The 14,013-nt window shown below is 40.1% G+C and overlaps 1 protein-coding gene across 7 annotated transcripts in view; it reads left to right on the top strand.

Moving 5' to 3' along the window:
- The first annotated feature begins 258 nt into the window (after nt 1-258).
- The window catches only part of tcf3b (transcription factor 3b), a 36,513-nt gene continuing 22,758 nt past the window's right edge, over nt 259-14,013 (top strand). For 4 of the 7 annotated variants that reach the window (XM_077717694.1, XM_077717695.1, XM_077717692.1 and 1 more), the window contains exon 1: nt 11,950-12,533. The gene's annotated coding sequence lies outside the window, so the exon portion shown is untranslated. Of the gene's footprint in view, nt 361-513; nt 652-11,948; nt 12,534-14,013 lie in introns of those variants that run through there. The other 3 variants (XM_077717689.1, XM_077717691.1, XM_077717693.1) reach the window with 3 other exon arrangements.

The following is a 14,013-nucleotide window of genomic DNA, read 5'->3' as shown; positions in this document are numbered from 1 at the left end:
TTCTATTAAAAAGAAAAGCCATGGTTGCAAAATGACTTGTGTTTATTTCAGATGACACAATAGTAATCGGATGTATACATTAGCCAAAGTACATATTTTTTATAGTAAAAAAATCCCTGCAAAGAATTTCATTTCCAGATATCAGATGGTAAAATAATACTAAAGATATCTACATGCATAAAAATGTATAACTATGAGCAAAGTGAAAAAAATATATATATATGATATTATATCAGGTGTGTAGACAACATTCCCAATCAAGACTAATGACCATCTGGTTTGAATATACTCACTGTGGGAAGTCAAAGCTGCACTTGCAGGAATTGACAGATTGCCTTAAGTCATTCTCCAGCCAATTAGGTAAAATTTAATAATATCCCCGAGCAAATGTGATACTATTTGCGTGTTTATCATCCTCTTGTTAACATTTTTAGAGTATGAATCTGATCTTGAAGATGTATTGTTTATATTCCACTACTAAACAGTCATTTGTGCTTCTATCATTGCCATAAGTAACACAACCTGTAGGTGGCGACACCAAGACCGAAAAAGGCAAGCATTACTTGAAAATAGTACCCGGATTCTCCTCTGGCATGGATCTACATTCTACTACCGGTGGAGGAAATTAGCGTGGAAAACACTTCAAATCAGGTACGTTTATTTTCCAATACCTTAACACATATATGTTATGTATGTTTTTAATGTTTTTTAACCAAAAGAACCCATTTGCATGATAGATGTCCTAATAGTCCACTTTTGATTAGCTTTCCACTTAAGTAACCACTGTCGCAGAAAGTGTAAATATAGATCTTCCGCTCTTGTTTTGTTTCTAACAACATGTTACATTATATTTTAAAATTCTGTTCATCTTGTCCGATGGAAGTCTTAAATTGAAGCAAACAAACTTATTCTGCTTGGGAACGTGAGATAACTCTGGACAATGTGTATTATGGCCGCCAGGTGGCAGTGTAGTTCAGTTGTCCTCCATTTATAGAGAAACAGTCGCAATGTTATGACGCTACATGCGCCTCTCGACCTGCTTCCTGTTTCTTTAACGTTAGTCCAACTTTCTAAAGAAAATGTACTGCATTCCAAAAAATCTGGGTTTGAGTCTTTGTGTAGGTCGTCCTGTATTGAGCTCACACGGTTTTGTGGAATAGAAGTCATTGACTGTAGCTTTTATTTGGGGGGTCATGCTGGCCGGGTGTTGGGGCCCACCCTGTGGGCCTTGTTGTCAGCCCCACTTCCTGTTTGTCCCGCTTCATCTCCCTGGGGTCATCCTGCCGGTTGACAGGGGTCACGGAGGAGCTCATTAACCCCCACCCTGACAGCCCACACGTTTTACACCTTCTCACACACGTTATAATGCTGCACTAATAGCACTTAAGACGATTTAGACTCCTCTGTGAGCTTTTTATCAAGTGATGAAGCACCATTTTGTACTTAACTTTATCTTAACCTGACTTATACATTTGTAAAAGTAAGAAAAAAAATCCAAAAATTCAACCTTCAAAAGTATATCAACCAAAACAAAGACCATTAAAGTCATGTATATTTAACCAACATATGCAGCTGCTAGCTTAATGCTAACACACTATTCACAGTGCAATTAATGAGCTTATAAAAATAGCATTGATGTTTGGGAACTTGTTTAACAAATGTTTTTATAACCATTGAAAGCAGTCATTTTTTTTTTTCTTCAGTGACAAACAACTATTTTCGCAGTTTAGGTGTGAGGGTCCGCGCCTTAAATGACTAACCATCACACCCTAAAATGTACAATCAACAGTTGTGGGGGGTTATTTTTGTTTTCTTACTTCCACTAGAAAGGTTTTGTTTTGACAGCTGTTTGTTTGCTCGCAGGGTGACGGGAAAACATTATTGGATAAAAACAAAGGAACATTTTCCCGCAGCTTTATGGTCAAAGGATTGCTGTTTTTTTTTTTATTATTGTTTTCTTAAGACAATGTTTTCTTACAAAACTATACCTGCAATAATGTGAGCTTTTTTAATAGATGAAATGTGACTATTCACCTATATTCTGGCATCATGAATAAATCTTTATTTTATTTAATACATTGGCGGCCATTGACAATGATGCAATTGTATTTTTTAAACTTTTTCATCATTATTTATTCTGATTTGATTAATATTCCAATATTTTCATTATAGATCATCATAAATGAACATAAGTTTACAAGTATAATGTCCTTCATTTAGAACTGTGTTATTTTTTGATTGACATTTTCTCCCCCCACAAAAACCTCAAAAAAAAAATAGTGCACACGGCTACATTTTTGTAAACCTCGCATCCCCCCACCATTCGTCGGCAGGTTGTCACAAATATACGCCCAGACGAGGGGGTTTACACATTTGACGTCGTTTCAACCTGTTGTCCAGATGTGGCCGGCTCCACCTCATTAATTGTTACGTTTCCGCGCTAACTTTTAAAACAATCCGCGTTTGCAAAAAACGGACCACCATGATCCAAAAAAAGGCCCTTTTTTTACCCCTCATGATCCTTCATTCAAGCCCATCATGTCACTTGGTATGCGAGCAGAGCAGTATCACCAAACTGAATGAGCCCCTCGATGCCCCCACGGCGAAAACTGGGGAGGCCATAATGTAAAAACACGCACCCACGTGTGCAGTGGCCTCATTTTCGGCGGCATACACCTTTCTCGAGGGGATATCCAAAATCCCCCCTGCGAGCTAGACTCTGTTTTGTTCACATCAGGTGCTTAAATGGCTCAATATGACAATAATTAGGCAGCCGGCAAGACATGTGTTCTTTCTTATGTTGATAAGGGACATTGAACTTTAACCTGCGAGCCCCATAACCGCCTCACCCGTTCCCAACGCCTCCAGCCAACCCTATCCTTGGCTTGTCCACCTCCTGCCATGTGTGTAGAGGAGGTGTGTGTATGTGTGTGTTTGTGGTGGGTGGTGGGTGGTGGGGGGGGTATTTTTGGTGGGCCCAGTCCTGGCTGGAAGCCTTGCCTCCGGCCAATTTCCTCCTCCTCTTCATCCCTAGAGAACAAGAGCGCCGAGGTGCCTTTAAACCACTGCGGCAAAAAATGGAGGGGGTGAAAAAAAAAGCCTGCAGTCATTAATATGCAAAAATGCAAATGAGAAGGTAATTAAGAGCCCACAATCTCTGGAGGCTCTTTGATTGCTAATGAATTCTAATCTGCAAAGAAAGAAGGGGGGAGGGAAGATGAGGAAAATCACCAGAAGAAGAAGAAATGGAAAAAACAATAACTAAAAGAGGAGGGGAAATTAGGATTTGACTTCATTGTGAGGAAGGACAGGTCATGATGTGGAGTTTTTAGCTGTTCATTTAGGTTGTAGGCTGCCATTGACTGCGTTAGTCGTCTAATACGAATTTAGTCGTCAATCTCATGCAAAGAATTTTAAAAAAACTAAATTAGTTATTTGTGGCTACTGTGACTATTGTTTTACATATTAATATATAAATACAGGTATGAATGTGTATTGATTGCTTCATTGTGCCCTCGGATTGGCTGGCCCACCAATTCAAGGTGAGCCCTGCTTACTGCCTTTACTTAGCTGGGTTAAGCTCTAGCACCCCACTACCCTGATGAGGATAATCAGTTCAGAAAATTGATATTTTTTTATAACCATAAATACGTCTAACTTAATCTGTCTAAAATCCAAATTAAAAACAATAGCCATTGCCCTACCTAAGAATTGATAAAACATTGAAGTAATTACCAAAAAAAATAGTCACTTGAGATTAGATTAGATTAAAATCCTAAACTTTTGAATCCACTATCCCTGAACCGGTTAAACTCTGGACATATCTATGCACTGTCAGACCTTCATGGTGTAAGTAAAAGACGAGTTATTTGACCAGTTGGGTGGGAGTCATAATACATTCCTACTTGCAACACACACACACACACACACACACACACACACACACACACACACACACACACGTACGCTGCACTGCTGTTATTGTTGTTGCACTGCTCCCACGACACCAACAATCTGTCCCTCCCCCACCAGGCCTCACATTTATCCATCCATCTACCACACACACACACAGACAGAGCAGCACCCCCGTGCTCCCAAGCAGCCCTGACATGACATGGCCACTTCAATTGATTAAGAGTCAATTGTGCTTCTGATCTGATTGTTATCGCGCACACAAGTGCACAGCAGTATTCGGGAACGCTAGTACTTTGACTTGCCCGTTTTCCAGCCTTATGGCGCTCCTGTCTCAACGTTTTGTTTGAAAAGGCCATTATTACGACAAAATGATTGTCATATAATAAATATTGAACTGGGTTTATCCCTTAATATGGCATGTGACTATTTTGGGTCATTTTAAACACTTCACAGATCTTGTAAAACCTGGCATCTACATATGTGGACCTCACATTTTTGGTCATGTAGGTCACAAGTCTGGTTTACATGATCCAAAATGTGATTTTTTTTAGTAGTTATATACTCCCTAATATTTAAATTCAATTATCCATTAAACATATACTGACTCCCTAAAGCATGTTTTATCAAGAAGTGTCTTGACAGGCCTAAGTAGCAAAAATGCATTGGCATATTTGGATGAGAAATGGTATACATGAAATGAAAGAAGATATACAAAGGAGACAGAAACTTCATGCATTATAAGTAAAATCCAAATTTTCTGAATCATAACTCATCCCAGCATCAGTTAGCCCAAGGGTTAATTAAATTTTAACGATTAAAAACAGAAATCCACTCTGATAATGGCCTCTAATAACCCTTACTTATGCGATACGTCAGTTAGGGTTGTGACATCACAACCAGAATTGCTGAAGAAACCTGGGCATTCCCCAATGCAGTATTTTGATTGGAATAACTATAAAAATAATACAAGGCAGGATTTGAGCACCAAATTCCATTTGTCACAGTCCTTTTTATTCTTTAACATGAGCACTAGTTCCTATGAGTTTTTCTGAGATGTCAAAATAATGTCTATCTCTGGTTATAATAAAAACATTAAATAGGAGAAATTTCCCTATTATTGATGATTGGAATTTGGACAAAAAAATTCAAAATAGCAGGACGCCGACTGTTAAGGGCACCCGGAAATGAGCACGGTTGTCAGGTGTCTATCAAACGAGTGCAGACAGAAACGAGAAGGATTGTCGATGCACTTTTCCCTCTTGTAAATAGATTGTTGATTTGCTTTGTTTTTCCCAGTGCTCGTCGCGTCCCGTGTGGAAGTGCAGCGTTTGTGGCGGATTAATGTCAGGGACAATCCCTCAAACTCATTTTCTTTCTCACTGCGCGGCTCAGTGGGAATTACGCCGTGTGGATAAGGCAGGGAGAGAACGCCGCGTCCCCTCGTTTACCCATTTTTGTTTTGAATACTTCTACGGGACGAGATACGGCGGCCTCGTTCCTTTTCCGAAAACAAGCGCCCCTGTTTTCCTCAAACCGGAGTGCATCAATCCGTGGGAGAGTCCACTGCACCTTGATTGGTGTGGAAAATATTTGGGACATTTTTTTTGTTATTACTGCTTATCCTTTAAACAAAAAAAAACATAACAACAGGAATCATGGGGGTGAATTAGTGCACTTTTTTGTGCTTGATTTATGATGTGAAAAGTCAGAAAAGGCCTACCAGAACATCTTAACTTAATTTTAAGTATGTGTTTGTGTGTGTATGTTAAAAGATTCACTATAATGTAATTAATTAAGTCTGGGTGGCCCAGTGGCCATTGGTTGAGCGCGTCGGTCTCGCAGTTCTTGGGTTGAGGGTTCGATTATAGGTGGGTCCTCACTTTATGGCAGGGGTAGGGAACCTATGGCTCGGGAGCCACATGTGGCTCTTGTGATGAGTGCATCTGGCTCTTTGCTAACCTGTGAGCTAAAATATGGAAACTGCTTGTGATAGAACTGAGATACTACATCTAGAACTGCTTTTATCGTCATTTTTTTCGCTGTAGAATCTACTGGAAAACATCCTCATTGATTGGCATAAGAATCTTTTAAAAAATATTCATTTTTTCCACTTTAAAAGTGGTGAACTTACAAAAAAATTGAATAGGCACTGGTTTAGATGTATGTATTTTGACTTTTAAACTTATAGTATGGCTCACAAGAAATAACATTGGAAAATGTGAGGTTTCTGACCCCTGCTTTACGGAGTGGATGTTCTCCCGGGCCTTGCGTGGGTTTTCTCCAATTACTCCGGTTTCCTCCCAGTTGCTAATAACTGATTGCTAAGCTAACAAAAATAAATCAAGCTCGCGTGCCGCAAATGCCTTGAGGGTATGGTTGGCACAGCTAACGGATTCAACTCCAACAAACTCCACACGCGAAGCGCCTTCCACGATAGGCAATTTTCCTAGCCGTCTGGGGTGAAATGTTCAAAGCAGAAACGCGTCGACGATACTCCGTTGAGCTGGCGCCCTCTTGACAAAAATGCTTCCAGGCAATCATCGTCACGGTACCAGTTTGGAAATACGTCAAGTATGCTAACTTCCTTTGGCTTTAAAACATCCACATGTATACCATTTCCCTACTACAATCACTCAAAACTCATGAATGAAAAAAACCCAGATACCGTATTTTCACGACTATAAGGCGCACTGTCTATTTTGGAGAAAATGTAAGACTTTTATGTGCGCCTTATAGTTGTGAAAATACGGTAATTGCTATTGACTTCCGGGTATGAAGCACTCACTACACAGTCACCTCTAGAGCCAGCCATTGTTGATGTTTTGGAGTTTTTTGTATAAAATCTTGCAGTGGGGTAGGAGCTATATGATGGAAGATTTTGTAAACTAAGATGGCATCTGCATACTTAACAGTATTGTTTCAGTTTAGGCGGTTGTGTTTTTTTTTTTTTTTAATATCCGACTGGTGGTTTTTCGTTTTTGGTTTTCTGCTTTTTCCATATATAAGGCGCACTGGATTATAAGGCGCACTGTCTATTTTGGAGAAAATGTAAGATTTTTAAGTGCGCCTTATAGTCTTGAAAATACAGTAATAATAATCATGATTCCTATTTTTCACAATTTGCCTAGAAACAGGGAAGATCCCAATTTTGACCATTTTCTTCATACTTGAACTCAAACCAAGAAAAAAAGCATAACAGTTGTTGTTGTGGTAACATGCCGAGTTGGTGTTTTTTTTTTTTTTTTTTTGGGTTGCAATGAAGTGGGGGGCGTGTGAGGGGGGTGGGGGGCTTGGTTTATCATGAGCACAACAGATAGATCCCCCCACCACCATCAGTCCCCTCCCCTTCAACACAGATAGACTTGGAGCGCAGGCATTGAGCCAGCACTATCAGTCCATCCGCTCCTATAGCTCCAGTTTCCAACTCCTACTGGGCGACAGCTTCCAGTGGGGGAGTCGCAAATCACACTTGTGTGACCTGGAAATAAATACATGTGTAGAAAAGCATGGCATTGTCAAGTGACCAACCTAAAGTCATGCCCTAGTTTCTTCGGTCCGATCCCAAACCTGTGCACCTCTCGCCCTTCCCCCCACCCACCCTGGCCGGCCGGGCCTAAGCCTCTACTATTACACGCCACGAGGGGCTCGGAGCGGAACGAGGTGAGCGGCTCACCCCTTTTTTGTGGGCCGCTGCCCCCGCGCGCCGTGTTTATCCTTGTGTGAGATGAGAGCCGGCGATGCGACTTGGTCCCGTCAAATGTGCGCCACGGGAAGGCAATACCCAATCCGGCTATGATGAAGTTAACAATGTGGGATTTTAGAACTGGAACAAGCGAGGGATTTAACAAGTGGTGTGTTTTGCTCAACTGGAAAACTGGTTTAGTTGGGGGGATTCATGCAAGGACGTTATATTTAGCTGTTAAATGACTTTTTGGGGAAATCGGTGCGTGAAAATGTCTCGATTTGGGGATAGTCATTCGTTTTCTGAACTCCTTATCCTCACAAGGCTCAATGGTGGGGGGTGCTGGAGCCTACCGCCAGGTTGGTAGCCTGCCAATTGCAAGGCAAAAGGAGACAAAGGACAACCAATCGTGGCTAGGGACATTTTAGAGTGTTCACTCAGCCTACCTTGCAGTTTTTTGGGATGTGGGAGGAAACCGGAGTACCCAGAGAAAACCCACGCCAGCCCGGGGAGAACATGCAAACTCCCCAAAGTGAGGACTGACCCGGAATCGAACCCTCGACCCCAGAACTGTGAGACCAAAATACTAACCAATCCCACACATGGCTGTCATATTTTGGTATATCAAGAACTGTTTTGTCCTGATTATATTTTGAATTGATTTTTTTTTAATGACAGGTAACCCCCGGGGGTGCTGGAGCCTATCCAGGGAACCTTTTTTTAATCAAAATCTATGTTAAGTGCAATATTAGAGTCGATACATTCTGATTTCCAAATTCGAAAGTAATTAAGAAGGAAAAAAAACAGTTTTTTCTTCACTTTTATGCTAGGCTGCCTCGTACGTTGTACTTAGCTCTAACTGAAAGAGTTTACATCCAGAAATATTTCATCAATATGCACAAATATATGACGATGGGTCCAAACGTATGCTAATTTGCAATGCACATCTGCTGTTAATTACATGTATATAAAAGCACGGCGAGGACTCAAAAGCAGTTGCTCCCTATTGAGCCTTTAATCGGCCAACGCCGCAATTGTAGCCACGGATTAAACCATTCGCTCGTCTTTTTCCTTTACTTTGTCTCGCCTGATAACTCTACAAAGCTTTTTTGACGTTGTGCGGGTGGCTGATGCAACAACAGGGTTTTTTTTTAAGCTGCTTACATTGGAGGTCACCAGGCCTGTGTTTGGGTCCACTTTAGTTGTAAAAACTGTCAAAAAAGGTGATGCTTTAAAGGTAAATTGCGCCTAAATGGTCAATGAAAAAGGAAATTCAGCCAAATGAAACCATTGACTTTCATCAAAGGAGAAGGAATATGATTTTAATACTTTTGTAGTTTTGCAATTAGTAGTAGAACGTGGGTAACTTTTAAAATGTTAGGTTCTTATCTTAAAAAGTGTAAAATACTTTGTGAAAAGTCATAAACCAAGTACAATTTGTAGTACACTATAAACCTAACATGTATTTTTTGGTAGAAATAAAGCAAAGTGTGTGGAGATCTTGCCACTATGCTTAAAATTAAAAATAAAATACTATATTCGTCTGAAGTACCAGCGAAAATGCATTTTTCTTCCCACACTATCACATAGCTTTTACCCTTGAGCAAACCTAACATTAATATCATTTTGTAAGCCTTATACTGTTAACTATGCTAAATGAGCAAAGAAAAAACATGTAATCGAGACCTTTGATAGTTTATCACCCATTTTTAATAAATACAACAACAAAAAACACAAAAGTAAAGCCTTATTTTTTTTTTGATTTTTTTCAAAATAGAAAATACCCTCCAATTCTGACAAGACCCCAAATGTAAAACAGTCTTTGATATCGATTTAGTTAAACACGAGCATAAAATAAGAACCGCCTTCCTTGCCTCGTATTCATTTTTCACTTTTCTGTTCTCTTATAGTCTTTACTCCATGTGTCCATTGAAGATGAGGAGCATTTTTGTGAGTGTGTGTGTGTGTGTGTATACATATGTGTAATTCTTGTTCATCCCGCCAACCCTCCCTCCCTCCCTCCCCAGCCTGGCTGCCCTTGTGCATGCTCTCCATGTCAGAGCCAGCTGTTACTACAAACTACTTGGAGGGCTTACAAGCCTCATTGCGAATACTGACAACGGCCACTATTCGAACTCAAAAGAACCAGGCAACGTCTGATGGAAAAAAATAAAAAAATTCAACCACCACCACAACAAAAAAAAAAATCAATTTCCCTTCTTCTGAGCAGATGTCCTTTTCCGAAGCTTAATTTCATTGATGAAGATCTTCCCCCCAAAAATGGTTTGTTAGATAAATGAGCAGAGATGGCCTTTTTATGTGATAGCCCGGCTTATTTTTCCCCCTTTGTGTGTACACGCCGTTGTTGTGAAGGTATTTATGACCCATATGTGCGCTTCTTCTGAGCAGTAACCCCATTACATTCTTAAATCTGTCCACGGGGCTAATTAATGTGCTGTGTCTTCACCCAGGGGACAGTCAATGGATTATTTACCTATATGTCCTATTGACAGCAAGACCCCCAATGCCCCCCCAACCCTTGTTTTTCCTTTGCAGTGCAAACAGACGACAACGTCAGGCAGTTTAGCACAATTAGCATATTTTGCGTCTTTATTGGGTCAGGTGCAACATTGGATTTTCCAATAAGTGTAGTTGGTAAATAATACAATAGTAATAGAAAATATATATAAGGCATTCAATTGGAGAAAATGGTGGTAAAATCTAGTGATAGTTGAAGTTATTGAATTGAATGGAATTGAATGCTTGTTATACAAGTTGAATGAGATTTAAAGTTTTACTATGAACTGCACAAATACAACAACAAACAGACAAATAGATAATAAATAAATAAGGTGTCCAAGTGAGCCAACAATCAGATAGGGTGATAGATTTAAATGTGAAAAGTCATTTGGAGTTGTTTTTTTCCTTTGCATTTTTTTAAATACAGTACAATTATTTAAAATCGAGAATAAAACTTTGTAAAAATGTACAATTTGAGAGTCCTGTACACTGGATCTGTATAGTGAGGCTTGGATTCTATTGAAAATGACGACGTTAGGGTAAAATTTAGTCTCATTGCAATCTCACAACAAGCCTTGTAGGTGGCCTAAAAAATATATATATGTTCAAAATGTGACAAACGATTGTGTTTGTCGATAGGAAAACAAAAGAGACGCTGTCTGAAGTTTCCTCCCAAACCTTTTTTTGTCCTCAGGCTGAAAACAACAGCTGTCTACCACCAATAACTTTCAATAAAGTGGGTTATTGTGGGTTCTTATAAGAGTGTTTCCATGTGCAGGTGATTTATTTATGTCTTCATCAAAAACACAGAGGATCATTTACAAAAAGAAAGGTCTTAGATTGCTACTACAATGATTGTTGTTTGATTGTTTTGTGTTTTTAGATCTTTGGCGGCTCACCTGGGAAGCAGCGATGCTTTGGTTTTAGGGCTCACGGACATAGTTACAGTTAGTTAAAATTCATATTACATTGTTTATGACGTTATGTACACATTTGACACAAAAATGTACATTAAACTATAAGCAATAATAGTTATGATGATGTATACAGGATACATATATACTGGTTTATCCATTAATTGGTTATAAGCCAAACATTGTATAATTTATTACACATAATATCAAATTGTACCACCACATTGATAGCCTTAGTAATAATGACTCAATATTTAGTGGTTTAAATATGAATTACAACTAATTTCTAGAGATTTAAATCACCAATTAATGGTTATACAAAACTAGATTGATTCTTTGATGATAATATATTTAACAATATTCCAAAATTTAGCATAAATCTATTTGGATTCAGGTTAATTGGTCAATTGAAAAAAACTAATTTCACGTTTTTGACAATTTAGCTGATGATAGTAACATAATTAATCAATACATTAACGTATTGTTATACCCTTATTTGACAATGATAAATGTCCCAATTCATTAAAACTAGAAAGGTTGGCTGGGAATGATCGCGTTTCACTGCCATTGACGGCGCTATAATGCTACGTCATTATTGAAAAAAAAACCAAATATTATGGGGTTTTATAATGGGCTATTTGTTATGTTTTATTTTAAAAAAACAACAACAGGCAAGTAGGCACACCAAACTAAAAATTAAAATGATGTCAGCGGGCATGTTAGAGCCCCTTTCGGCCAGCCTCCCTGAGCACACGCACACGCAGCGAAAGTTAGCGTCAAGAAAAAGGCGGGTCTGAGCCAGGTTTTCAACCGTTGATTGGTTAGGCGAGCCGTCATTCCACCGTTCGCGTCTTCCCATTGGCGTAGCGTCTAGCATTTATCGTGTCATCTCGTCGAAGCTGCTGCTGTGTACATCGCAGGTAACTTTCTTGCGATACCCTTCCGCTGAGAGACCTAGTGCGCGTAGTAATATCGCGTTTTGGAGACCGCATTTGGAGCAGACAGCATTTCGGAATACGTTCCCGATCATACGTGGCTTTTCGGCAGTGAATACCTCCGTTATTATTTCTCGTTATGGACGTATTAAGACCGTCTTCGAAAGGCGTTTGAAATCGGACACCGCTGGCGTTGAGGGCCTCACTCTGCGCGCGGAGGGATACGTTGTTGCGTCTGACAATGTGGACGGAGGAGGTGAAGATGTCTACGAGAAGAATGAAATCATCTCCTCACTTGTAACAGGGAAAAAGGAGGACGACGCGCGATTAAGCGAGTAGAATAGATTTCTTTGCACGCAGACTCGATACACTGGAGCAAGCCACGTGGAGGCGGACACTTGAAGAGCGAGCTTCCCGGGACAAAGAGGGGGAGAAAGACGTTCCACGGCGCTTCAATGCGTCTGGTGCGCTGAGCTCGAAATTCTCCTCAACTTTTATGTTTCCCCCCCTCGCCTCTCTCCGCTTTTTCTTCGCCGCTCTTGGATAGCCGACACCCGCGGAGGAGAGGTAAAAAACACCTTCTTTCCCGTCACCTTTCACCCCGAAAAGTTGCACGAATTCGACGGCAATCCCCCCATTGACACCCGCGTAGTAGGGCGCCTTGTGTTTTTCTAAAAACTTTTTTCGGGTACGTTATCTTAAAGCGATGGGATGGAGTATTCTTTTTGTCTTATTTCCCGAGCTAGCATAATGCTGCTCTTTTTCCCCCTAACCGCTAATACTGCTTTAAAAACAAACAAACAACAACAACAAAAAAACAAGTCCAAGTATTCTCCCTTTGCCCGTTACGCCGTGTGTCTATGCTAGTTAGCATTTGAGAAAACACAATGTATACGTAGACTCGGCCAGGCTATTTAGTTGAACTTTACATTTCGGGGCCTACTCTTGTGTTGTCCCCGAATTTGTCAGACATCAAACTTTCCACGAGCTTTCCTTTTGGTCGCCTTTTAAACATTCCTCCATGGGAGCGAGTAGCCCACCAGCGGGACTTTTTCATTTTATTGCACATTTGGCAGGAAATTCCTCTCGCTCCCACCCCCACGGTCTCTCAACTGGCCCCCCTCCTCCTTCAAAATGCGATTTGAACCCCAATATGAGCGAAGGAGAAGGTGTAAAGTTTGCTCGCTATTCAAAGCGGCCTTCTATTTATGTGGGGGTTCCCCCTCGGTAGTTTGTCCTGAAAATGAGCGCTGAATGGATTATAGTTGTGGATGTAAACCTACATCCTCTCCTCTGGATGCTTGGATGGCAGTTGTCTTAACTCGTTGTCTGCCATTGACGGTGATAGACGTCCAATTCTTCATCTGGCAACAAGTATTAATGATTTTCATGTGGAATACCATTGCACAAGTGTATATGTACTCCATCAGGTATTTCCTATACCTCTGATAATGTTAAATATATACAATAAATAAGGTTTAATCACCTAAAATGACAACCCTTACAAGTGTGTGACGAATGTGACCTCAGCAGCAGATAAACAGGTAAAAAGTAGCTAAGAAAATAGGCACAATGTTTCTAAGTTTCTGCACCTCTTCAACATGCGGCTGTCTTTTTTTCTATCTGAGACTCAGAAGATACTTGCTTTATCATAGATCTTATATCTACAAATCTAGATGTCTGATGACATGGGATGAGGGTCATGGCCATTTTGCATTAGTGTCAATCCACAAATAAAATAAATTAGGTCAAAGGAGCGTATATTTTGAAGTAGATATGAATTTCTTAATTGCAACCGATCTTGAAATGGTTTTGTTTTTTGCCTTCAAGCATCTAGCCTTATAATTTCTATCTAGTTCAAGTCCTGGTTCCATTAAAGTGTGTTTCCCCATACCTCAGTGGGTTGGCATGGGTGGGACAATCTGACATAGTTTCATTCGATCGGCTAAAATAGTGTTGGAATTTTAAAATGTCCGATTACAGCTATTTTGACAGGGAGCCAAGCGTCTCCCTGTCAAAATAGTTTGGACTTTTATTTCTGTCATTA

Source organism: Stigmatopora nigra, chromosome 5 (assembly GCF_051989575.1).
Source record: "Stigmatopora nigra isolate UIUO_SnigA chromosome 5, RoL_Snig_1.1, whole genome shotgun sequence".
NCBI lineage: Eukaryota > Metazoa > Chordata > Actinopteri > Syngnathiformes > Syngnathidae > Stigmatopora > Stigmatopora nigra.
The sequence above is the reverse complement of the archived record's forward strand: the minus strand, read 5'-3'. Positions and strand labels throughout refer to the sequence as shown.